A 12,353-nucleotide genomic window follows, 5' to 3' on the forward strand; every position below is an offset into this window, starting at 1 on the left:
GGAATTTGGATGTAAATATAAAGAAATGAAATTGTTTTAATCATATTTCCATGTTTGGTTAAATAAATGACATAAAAATCTAAAGGAAAGGAAGAGAAGTGGGAGGAAAGTCTCTTAACAAACTTTTGGCTTTCCTTTCCTCCCAAAGTTGGAGGAATTTGACTTGAAAGAGAAAAATAAAAGTAATTTCCTTTCTTTTCCCTTTATTTTCTTTCATCAACCAAATGTTAGAAAATAAAATCACTTTCCTTTCCCTTCTTTTCCTTTCTTTTCCCTTCCCATCCTTTCTCTTCTTTTCCTTTACTAATATTGAACCAAACAAAACCTTTGGCAAAATAATACTACCTCCCATTTTTTTAAGAAAAATTGTCATAAATTAAATAATAATCCCAACTTTACTCCATCCGCCCAAAAGAATCCCAACTTTTAATTATTTTTTAATAATCCGAATTTTATATATTATCCACTCAAAACAATCCTAGGTGACCGGTGACTTGTTAAACATGTAATTTTTTTAGGTTTAATATACATGTGTCACCACATGATTGGTTATTTTTATAAATATTAATATTAATATTAGTATTATTGTTAATTAATTAATTAAAAATAAATAAACAACACGTCCTCCTTAGCACCGCCACCCCTCCCCCTTCCCTTGACGGCGCCGGATCCAGATACTCGCCTTTGGCGCCGCCCCCACCCCTCTCCCAGCCGTCAGCTTCCCCTTCCCCTTATACCACCATCCCCCCACCCCCAAAACCCCACGAAATTTGCTGCTTACGTAGCTTTTATGCTAAATTTTTTGAGTTGGTTGCTTTCTTTTTGGTTTCATTTTTGTGGGTATTTGCTGAATTCTGTTGATTTTACTCCATTAACTGATTTTCAATTAAAGGGTGTTCATTGTTTTCAATTAATTGATTTAGGTTTGAAATTTAAATTTACCTGGGGTTTAGTAATTTTTAAGGTTGTTTCTTGGGTTTTGGGGTGGGAAAATGGTGGTTTAAGGGGATGGGGCAGGTGGTCAGGGCGATGCCGCTGCCGGTGGAGGGTGTCTGGGTGGCGGCCGGCCAAGACCTAGGAGGCAGGGGGTTGGACGTGTGTGATAATGGGGTGGGGGTTGGCTGGGTTAACCGTTAAAGGCAGGTGGCGTTTTTTTTAAATCAATCTTAGGATGACATATGTTCGATAGGACCGGTTGGGATTGTTTTGGGCGAGTGGAATATAAACTTGAGATTATTAAAAAATAATCAAAAGTTGCAATCATTTTGGGCGGACGGAGTAAAGTTGGGATTATTCTTGGCAATTTTTTTTTAATTGCAACTTTGGAATATTTTATATATATCTCACAAATAATACCCAAATGTTACAACCAATGTTATTTAAATCGCGATTCAGATCGTAGAATCGTACGATTCTACGATCCTAATCTACCTAAACGATGTAAATCGCTGGTAGAATCGTTATGCTGTAGAATCGTTCATAGAATCGTTAGAATCGGTGGAATCGGTACCGATTGTACGATTCTATACCGATTCTACCGATTCTACTCTTGCAAAAAATCTGATTTTTCAAAACCCATAACTTTTGATTTCGAAGTTGGAATTAGGCTTATAATATGTCATTGGAAAGCTCTTGAAGTCTACTTTCTAATAGAATTGATTTTGTACCTATATCATTTATATATTTTATGTTATAGACTAGAGTGTAAAGATGTCATAGTTGAACCTAACTTTAGTCAATGACTTACATATTATTCAATCTAAATCATAATAAAGCTTATGAAACATCAATTTAAATAACTTTTAAGATTCTATCCAACCATTTAAATTTTGTGGGCATAAGAAGGTATTCATGAGTCTCATGCACTCAACTTTGGGCATATAAAAAAACACTTTTATAACATGAGTTTGTTAGTTTGTTTTAGTTGTCATTCTTTAGCTATCTCGTTAAATGAACTAACTTGACACTTAGTTTTCTATCATTATTGGATTTTTTTTTATTATGCATGGGTCTAGAGAAAACAACTTTACGAGTCAACAACGTTATGTTTTTCATAATTTAACAACAGATGTCGTGTACTCTCATGGTTAAGAATAGGGTTGGCAATTTAATCCGAGTTCGATTCGAATCTAATCCGATCCGAAGAAAAAAATCCGATTCGAATCCGTTTAATATTAGTCCGAATCCGAATCCGAATAGGAGGTAGATCGGACTTGGACCCTACGCAAAGTCCGATCCGAGTCTGAATCCAAAAGTATAAGCATATATATGCTCTATAACTTGGGACAATTATTTGCTTGTTTTGTAGCAAAATTTTGTTATGTAACTTAGTTTATAATTTAAATATGTTATGTTTATACTTTAATTGGTATGACAATACAAGCAATGATAGGTATATGACATTACAAAAAAAAAAAATTGGATCATTTTGGAGGTCCGAATAAACGGACCGGATTCGGATCCGAAAATTACGAGTCGGATCGGATTCGAACTCGGATTTTTCGGATTCGGATCCGAGTTCAGGGTCCATTTACTAAACGGATCGGATTCGGATTTAGCCACATCCGACCCGTATCCGATCCGTTGCCACTCCTAGTTAAGAATGTGTACTAATAATCCGACTTTATAGTTTATAGTGTATTGTTTGAGTTATGCGCGTGTGAAATTAATTGAAAAACTATTTTATGTTTGTATGTCAATATTATATTATTAACAATATATATTATTATCATTCTCATTGCTATAAAATTATGTATGTAGTCATTTGTTACATTTTAAAGCCCAATTTTACATTTTGGTAGAATCGTACGATTCTATGATTCTACGATTCGATTCTACGATTCGATTTTACCGATTTGATTCTACCCCACTCACCGATTCAAAGTAGAATCCCAATTCTGATAACTTTGGTTACAACCAAAAAAATCAAAGGTAGTACAACTTTGAGCAATCATGTCTTATAAGATAATTTGGACCGTTTTTATTAATCTTGTTGTTTAATCGAAGTGATCCGATAATTAGATTTAGGAAAAATTGTCAAGAATATTATGACATGTGCATGATCTTCCAAAAATAAAACAATTTTTTTTTATTATTCTGCAATAAAACGACCTTTGACATGCATCTTTCAAAAATAGGATGTAACTGGTTGGTAACCGGTTTAATAAGTTAAGAGTGACATGTGTCCCATAGTTATTGGTAGATTATTTTTTATATATATTTTTACAATTTTCTTATTAATTAAACTGATTTTATTTTTATTTAAACAAATAAGAAACCTCAACAGCCCACCACCTGTCAACAAACACCACCACAATCGGAGCTACCTCCCACAAATCATCTACCACACCAACGCCGAAAACCCCTCGCAAGCAACAACCTCACCGCCGCAATCAAAAACCTCACCAAAAACCACAACCTTAACAGCCCCCCGCAATCAACTACCTCACCATCGTCGAAAACCCCCGCAAATACTCCCACGGTCGCCAATACACCCCATTCTCGCCTAAAATCCCTGCCCTAGCCATATCGTCGCCGAAAACCTCAACCATTCCCCTCCACGAGCCTCAAATGGTCGATGTTTTAGAGCAACAAGGGTTTAGATCGAGAAGTGGCAAGTAAAGCTACAAGAAAGGGGAGGGAGCAAGTAGTGCTACAAAGGAAGGCTAAGTGATGTTGTGGGAAAGGGAGAGCCAAATGAAAGGGTGTTGGGTGGCGTTGTGAAGAAGAAGGGCGAGGGGCTGGTGGTGATGTGGTGGCTAACAAAGGAAGGGTAGTGGGCTTACGGGATGACAGGGAACGAGTCAAGGAGGAATGGGTGGGGTAATTTTTTTTTATTAAGGGATTTTATTAAAAATTGTTTTGGGTGATTTTGTCCCTCGGGAGAGTTACAGCTCGAAGACTTGTCCAACTACGCCTGAACTTGCAAAATGACGAAGACTTCGGATGGTTGGAGCTCTGCCTCCGATGATCAAGTTAGAACGTGTTGGAGAATGTAAAAAGGTGCCGAAAGTGAAGTGAGATCTTCTCGGATTCTGAGATCAAGTGTTTTCTCTTATGTGAGAGAATGTAGGGTAGTGTAATAGATGATTGAATGTGTCCCAAAAATGGGGCATATCTCCCGATTTATAGGGTCGTTGGGAATTGTGCCCTCTCTTAGGTCATTCTAACCTAGATTTGGTGGGCTGCGTCGTTTTGCGACTTTTTAGGGAATTGGGCCTTGAAAGCCGCAATTCCAGCAGATATCTGAGGCTAGGTGAGTGGCCCAGGTGGACCTGTCCAAGCTTGACATGTTTCCCTCTCTGATTTGTCCACGTGTTTAGGGTATTTTTACCCTAAACATTTTCCCCTCACAGGGGTGACGTGGCATGCCACGTAGCGCTTGTGACACACACCTTTCTGGGAGTAGTGAACAGTAAAAAGATTGTTCACCTTATGGGATATGACCGGGATGGCCCCCGTTTTACCCCTCTATAAATAGGGATTTACCCCCCTTTCCTCTTACTTTCTTGAATCATTTTACTTCTTAGAGAGAGAAAGAGAGATTTATAGAGAAAGAGACTTTGCCCCCGCCTGAAGCGAGTATTCGAAGCTTCCGTATGTGTTTTTGAAGAACACATCTGGTCACCGTCAGAAGCTGTTTTCAGAGTTAAGAAAAAGGTAACCGCCTCTACCCTCTTCTAGCTTATTATACTTTTTTTTTCGTTTGTGTACATAGACTTCCAAAATAAAAATGGATACTTCATCGACACACACGGCACCGCCTAGGTCATTCAGCGGGTCTCCTGGTACGGCTAAGTTTAGAACCAGAGGTGCCTTTTCTGAACATTTGGACCTGCTTTGGTCATCCTTGAATCCCTTTGTCTCTGTGTCTATGCAGGACACCATGGCTAGAGTCAAGCAGACGGCTACCAAGCTTAAGAGGTGCGCATGCTTGGGAAGTGCCTGCCAAAGAAGTTACTCCGGATGAGGAATATGAGGGACTGTAGGAGTAAGCATGCTCTTCTCCGGGTGGCACCCCTTCAACCCCTAGATACTTAATCTTGGGGGAGTCAGACGGCGAGGATACTGCCTCCTCCCAAGGCTTAGAAGGAGAGGAGTCAGGCAGATAAGAGGCCGCTAAACGGTCCGGATCAAAAGTGTCGGGCTCTGATCAAGGGGATATTGCAGCTGACTACTAGCAGCCGCTTAGGGACCAGTCTTGCCGGGTCCCTTATTAACTAGGATGCTCCCTAGAGACATTACTAACATGAGGGGTAGCTTTCGAGCATTTGTAGATGCACATTCTATAGGGGAAAGCTGGAAAATACAGGTTCCGCCTGTGGAGGCAACAATTGCCTAAAAGGATGACATTAATAATGCCGCCATCTGTTTCGGCTGCAATGAAGCCGTGATTAGAGCCGGCCTTCGCTTCACTCTCTATAAGGGAATTAAAAAGATTTTAAAGGGGTATGAGTTAGGCATCTGGTAACTCACCCCAATTTCATGGATAAATACATACATTAAGTTACATCGCCTCCTACGAGTTTCAAAATATAGAGCCAAGTTTTGCGGCCTTTGCTCATATGCACCATATGAGCCGGGCGCCAGCCAGGTATGGGACATAGTTGACAAGGGAATAAACGCGTCGTCAATTGTCTATCCCTAGATCAAATACAATTTATATAACCTAAACAAACCTAATACGAGTATAAGGCAAGCATAGGGGTCGAACCACAGAGAACGATTAAACACCACCAAATGTTATCGACAATCAAGCTAGTCCGGAATAGGAGATAAATAAACTAAAGCCTAAAAATGCTAAAACAAGAAATAAAACATTAAGGGAAATGGTTTAGGTATAGCATTCACTTGAACATAAACAAAGGCATAGAAATTAAATTAATTATGAACTAAACATGCTCGAATATCGAAATAAAGGATCCAATCTAGCCGCCTTTCGGGGTCAATTGGCTTCTCCTAACATAGCCTCTATGTTTCCACACTAGAACCATATATTAGAAGGTGCAATCAATGAACTATCGATAGTAATGAACCTTAACTAAGTCAACTTCCGTTTCTTGTTAGCAAAGATTCACCTTTAATCAACCAACAATGTGCACTTGCAAGAAGATTAAAGAATATCAAGCATATAAAGACTTTAATCACAAATAAATCAATTCCAAACCCTAGAACATGCTCAAGGTCCAACTACACCACAACCATCCCCTTAATGGGGAAATTACTCACTAATCATGTTGATAACAAGATTAATTAACAAACAATCAAGGATAAACATGATCAACAAGCAATACCAAAAACTAAAATAATAATCAAAATAAACAAATAAAAATAGAGGAGAGAGAGTAAGAAATTGCTCATTAATTGAAGATGAAGGTCTACAAAGGATTGAACAAGCTCCTTCTTCAAAATCCAAGTTCATTAATGAAGAAAACCTCACTTTCTCTCTCTACCAAAGAAGACTAATCCTAACCTAACCTAAAACTAATTAGAGAGAAGAATAGATAGTTATTTTATTGTTCTAATTACCCCAAAAATTGGGTATTTATACTAAGCTAGCCAAAGTAAGAAAAATAAAAGAAGGAAAAATAAAATAAAGAAAGAAAAGGAAAATAAAAAGAAAAATAAAATAGAAAAGAAATAAAAGAGAAAAGAAAATAAGCAAAATCAATTGGCTGCTCTAAACTCCATTGAAACGCACCACCATCACCACCGTTCATCAACCATCATCATCAAATCGAGGCCGTTCGATCCTCATTAAAAGCCATGTGCATAGCTCGTGGAGCGGTTCGGTCGAACCGTGGGTTGGTGCGGCCGAACTACGGGGTTGGTTCGGTCGAACCATGGGTATGTTCGACCACTCCTCTTCGAATAACAAAACCCACAAAGTCTCTGACTCGAAGTTCGATCGAACCACAAATGGTATGCTCGAACTTGATTGATTTTCAATTTGTTCTGATTTGCTTAATTGAGGGGCCGAATTGCTTGTGCGAATTGGTTGCTTAAATGTTGCTGGTTTAGGTGCGGCTGATTGCGAGTGTAAATTGGGGCGGTGGTGAAGTTGGTTGTTGTGGTTTCGGCTAGTGGAGATGCGGCTGCAATTGGGTGATGGTGGTAGGCGTGGTGGTTGATGCGCGAGTGAAGGAGAGGGAATTGTGATGGTGGCTGTTACGGGGTGTTGGTGCGGATTGGAGTAGGGGAAATGGAGGTGAGTGGTGGTAAGTCTGTTGCGGCTGGTGGTGCGGCTGCTCTGGTTTTGGGGTTAGGGCTGCACGTGAAGGTGGTCAGGTGGTTGGTTGTGTTGCTGTTGGTGTTGGTGGAGAAGGGATGAAGCAGAGGAGTGGATTGGCTGTGGTGCTGGTGTGGTGGAGGTTAAGAGAGATGGGGTGAAGGATAGGAGGCAGCAGCTTGGGTTGGCTCAAGTTTGCGCCTCGAACCTTGAACTTCGAACTTGATTTGAACATGGAAATCGAGCGTCAACCCGAACACACCTACAAACACGAGCAAGATTGAGGAGAGAATTGGGACAAAGAATAAAATAAAATAAAATGAAAATAAACAAAGGACGAAATAAAACAAAACCACGACAAATAAAATAAAATAAATAACAAAGAATAAAATAAAATAAAATAGAAAATAAGAGACATAAAACTAAACTAATAAAAATAAAACAAAAACTATACAAGCAAATAAAGTAAAATAAAATACGAAAATAGACTAAAACTAATAAAATAAAGAAAATAAACTAAAACGCTCCAACACTACCAAATAAACAAGAAACTTTATTAAAGAGAAAACAAGAGAAAGAAAGGGAAAATAAGATAAAATAAACACGAAAATGACTCTAAAACTACTCCCTAAGAGTGACATAAATGTCACTCATCAATAGTACACATTGACCACCCATCCGCAATATCTGATGTCCTTGGACAAACCGTCCAAGTGGATCGGCTGGAAGGAGAAGTGCGCCCTTCCCCGCATTCCATCTAGGGTTTACGCCGATACAATAAGGATCCGGCTTTGCTTGAAAAGAAGTGTGCCCTTCCCCGCATTCCGTCTAGGGCTTACGAACAAATAATGGAGCTTGGGTTTTTGAGACTATGACTAAGCCCCTAGAGGATGGGACCCATATAATTGTTCCTAAGAACTGTATACCCCATCCAGATTTTTTAAAGGATGAGGCCTTCCTTTTCGCATGTGGTCTTAGCACCATGTTCCCACAAGGTAGATTCACTATACATCCGGCAATCTGTCATCTCTATTGATGCACTAACTGTTTTATTGGTTTATTTGACAAACTGTTTTCTTGCTTTTTTTGTAGAAGAAGCACTGAACATGGTGGACCCAATTAAGACGCCTGCCAAATCGGCTGCCCAGCTGAGGAAGGAGCAACTGCTGGAGAAGAAGGCCACCTTGGATGCCAAGGAATCTAAGAAGAACGGGGTAAGACCGTCTTCCATGCTTCCTAGCCTTTTGTTTTAACTTAATAATTCGCCAGTTGTAACCCTTTCTCTTCATTTATAAAGTGGGAATAGATCCATTCCAGGCTCTATTACCAAGTTGTTTAAGCGGGCGAGGGATGAGCTGGCAAAGACCCCAGCTACGACAATGAAGAAGAATCCTTCACAATCAATCCCTTTAGCCAACCCAGATCATCCTACAACCAGGGGTAAAAGCCCGGTTGTGCTGAAGGCTCTAAGCGAAAGCTCAGAGCGCGCTGCTGGGAAACAGCTGGATGCCTCTACGACATCGAAGAGTGGCGAGACACTCAATGTTGTAGTTGGCGCTACAACGGCTGAGGGGGGAGAGTATTCTCTTCCTAAAGCTCAAGGTAAGACTTGTATCGAACTCCCTTGGCCACTTAACTTCATGCGAGTCAAGACTCAAGTCAGCCCCAATGGAGGTTTGATGAGTAGCCGGCATAAATTGGATACCGCCTGTGCTGATTTCTCACCAAGTACTTCTTTTGGTGCAAATGCTTCCTTAAGGGCGCCTAACGTCCAGGAGTTTTCCAAGAGGATGATAAGGTCTCTAACTTGATTAGAGAAAAGCTTAGTGCCTGATCTGCAGATGGTTAACTTTGACCGGATTCAGGGCTTGCTGGCTGAGGTAACTCAAAGTTCAAATTTTACTTTATTCTTTTCCTTTTCTTATTCGAATGCTTAACTTGTCGTCTGCATCCCTCTAGGAAATGCTAAGGGTAGACGGGCTAAGGGCCCCCTCAGGCGGAAACAAGACGAGGTAAACGATGCTAAACAAAGGGCCACTGAAGCTCTTAACTTTGCTGAATATAGTAAAATAATGTGTGATGTAGAAATTAAAGCAGTGGAGTTGAAACAGGAGGAGCCAATGAAGAGCCTAACTACTGCAGCTGAAGCCGCCAACGCCAAGGCCTCCAACCTTGAGTTGAAGTTAAAAAATGCTAAATCTGACATTGCGGCGTTGGGGGAAGCAGACAAGGAGAACGCTCAGCTAAGGGAGGATGTCAGTCGACTTAGGTTGAAGATTATTCAAATGAGGAACAATCACCAGGAAGAGCTCTCATAGGAGTAGAGCTGGCTGGTGGCAGAGAACGAACGGGACACTGAAGCCCGCCTGAAGCTTGTTTAGAATCTCCTCCACCCAACTGTGGAATTTGAGTACTTCAAACTAAGGTACGATTACGCCACAGAGGTGTATAATGTCGAGGTCTTGAAGGAGCAAGCCCTGCCTCCCTTTAAAGAGTGGGCCTTGGATCAAGGCTTTGAGGTTTCGGATGAAGAAGAGGAGAACGGGGAGAACTAAATCGAAGAGATCCCGACTGAGGTCCTCCCTGAGCAAAAAGAAGCAAGCCTCTTAGCTGGCCAGGACTAACCAGAGCAAGCTCAGCATCCGTGATCATATCCAGCCACCCGTGAAGTATGTAACACCCCCAAATCTCCCTCTACGTAAGTACTATATTTATACGTATACAAATATTGTAGAGATAGACTTGGGCGTATTACCGCCACGTGAAAACGTAAGGCTTAATTAATTACTCAAATTGCAGCGGAAAAATAACTAACTTTTATTGATAATAATATGAGTAACCATAATAACTGTAGGGAATAATTTCAAGCTTTAATCCCACTAGCTTGAACCCCACTGTGATCATACACTAAAGTACGGTGGCGTCCAAAAGGGAAGAAGATAGAGCAAAAGAGTCGCCAACAAGTTTTTTAGGAACTTGTAAACCGTTCATAGGATGAAGGTTACTTCTCTTAACGATCCAAGAGATCGTCAATTCCATAAGGTCAAGAACCAAATAAGGGTTCGGGAATGAAGGTAAAAATCCAACCTAAAAGAGATTGAACCTGCCCTAATAATAGGCCTCTACTTTATTCTGATCGTATTCATGTGCGCTTTTTAATTAACATGCAATCATTAGGTTAACCCTAAACCTGTTTAATCTATGTTGGTTGAATTTAATGCACAAATAAATCTATTATTGGCGATCACTTGAATTATAATCACATTAACCCTAAACAAGATTATTAAATATCTTATTAAGCGTGATTACAAGTACAAATTCCCTTTAAACATGCATAAAAGGTGTGATCAAGCAGTAACAATAAATATCAAGCAACATAATAATCATAAATAAAATAATCATCATCAAAATAATAATAATAATATTCATAATCATCATAAATTATAATAATTGTAAATATAATCATAGATCATGTTCAAGAATAACAATAATAGCAAGATCCTAGGCATGATACTAACAAGATTAATAACAAACCCTAGCATGTCACTAAGCAAGAAAAATCAAATCTTTAGCCCTAACATGATACTAACAATCATAAATAATAGGAAGAGAATAAAAGGCATCATAGCAATCATATTTAACAATAAAATTAACCTAGACATGATACTAGGAATATCATAATAACAATATAAACATGATTTCTACATCATAATATCAACAAATCAATTAAAGCACTTACTTTGATGCTTCGTACCTCTTTCTAATAACAAAATACACACGTTAGTAACTTCAAGGAAAATAATAATCAAATAATTAAATTAAATAATTGAAAGAGATATTTGGGACCAAACCCTCAGAAATTAAAAACCTTTCACGTCTAGGGCGAAGGCAACTTCGAATATGGCTAGGTGTTTCTAGATGTTGTGAATGCGGAATTTTGTATATGAAAACAAAGTTTAGAAGAAAGAAAGATGAATGATTTGAAAGATGAAAGAATGCTAATTAAAACTGATTGTAGATGAATGATCGTGAGAATTGGTGAATGAAAACGGAGTTTTTAATACGATATTTATAGAGAAAATTAGCCAAAAGCCAAGGTCAGGCGCCAAGCGCTAGGCCTGATTCTAGGCGCCAAAGCCAAGGTCAGGCGCCAAGCCTGATTTTAACGCGTTTTCGAAAATCAGATAAATTTGCTGTACTGGAGGATAAAATCATATAATTTCCTCAAAAATGCTATTTGATTTTAATTAAAACTCTGAAAAGTCAAAAGTCAATTTATCAATGCTAATTGAATTAGGAATGAAAAGAACCTTCTAGAATAATCTAGAAGATTAAAACCATTCCTAATTGCATTAGGAATGATAAATCATATTAGGCCCTCCCCAAGATCATTGGGCCGCATATAAGGCTCAAAACGGGCCCAGTTTAGTAATTTGGCCATAACTTCCTCAATATTCATCGGAATTGGGCTTATAATATATCGTTGGAAAGCTCTTGTCAAGCCCCATCCAACTACACTACTATTGGACCCATATCATGGACCAATTAAACTGGATTGACTATTTTCTTAAAATAAGTTTTCAAAAACAGAGAGAAAAGAAAAGAAATTAAAACAATCCGCAATACTAAACTTTCCACACTTTCACTTCATCCGATTATGATTCGTCGTGAAAGGTACTCATCACTGGGTTTGGTTTTGGGGAGACACAAATGGGTGTCTACAGAAGCCCCCACTTTGACTGAGTTTGGAGAAACGCAAGTTTAAAAAAACGAAAGCCAAAGTAGCGATAGGGACGAAGAATGATTCAGAACGTTCTACGATCCTAAATCAATCTTGTAACGCCGATACCTGCAAACTAACGTTAGTTAAACAGATAAAAGAGTTAAGAAACGCGTATCTTGCACCGTCGAGCACACGTCTTTGAAAGTAACCGATTTGATGTCGCATTACTGTTGTGATGACCTCCTACAAGCTAGAGAATGCCATCCCTCTTGAAAACTGCTACGCCTGTAACTGCTTCCAATTTGGAAGATTGCTTCGCCTGAAACGATCCTCCTCGCATTGATAATATTCCACATCCAAGGGAATACTATCGAAGATTGCTTCTCTTGAAACAATCCTCAT

This window comes from Chenopodium album, chromosome 5 (genome assembly GCF_948465745.1).
Source record: "Chenopodium album chromosome 5, dcCheAlbu1.1, whole genome shotgun sequence".
In the NCBI taxonomy this organism is placed as follows: Eukaryota; Viridiplantae; Streptophyta; class Magnoliopsida; order Caryophyllales; family Amaranthaceae; genus Chenopodium; species Chenopodium album.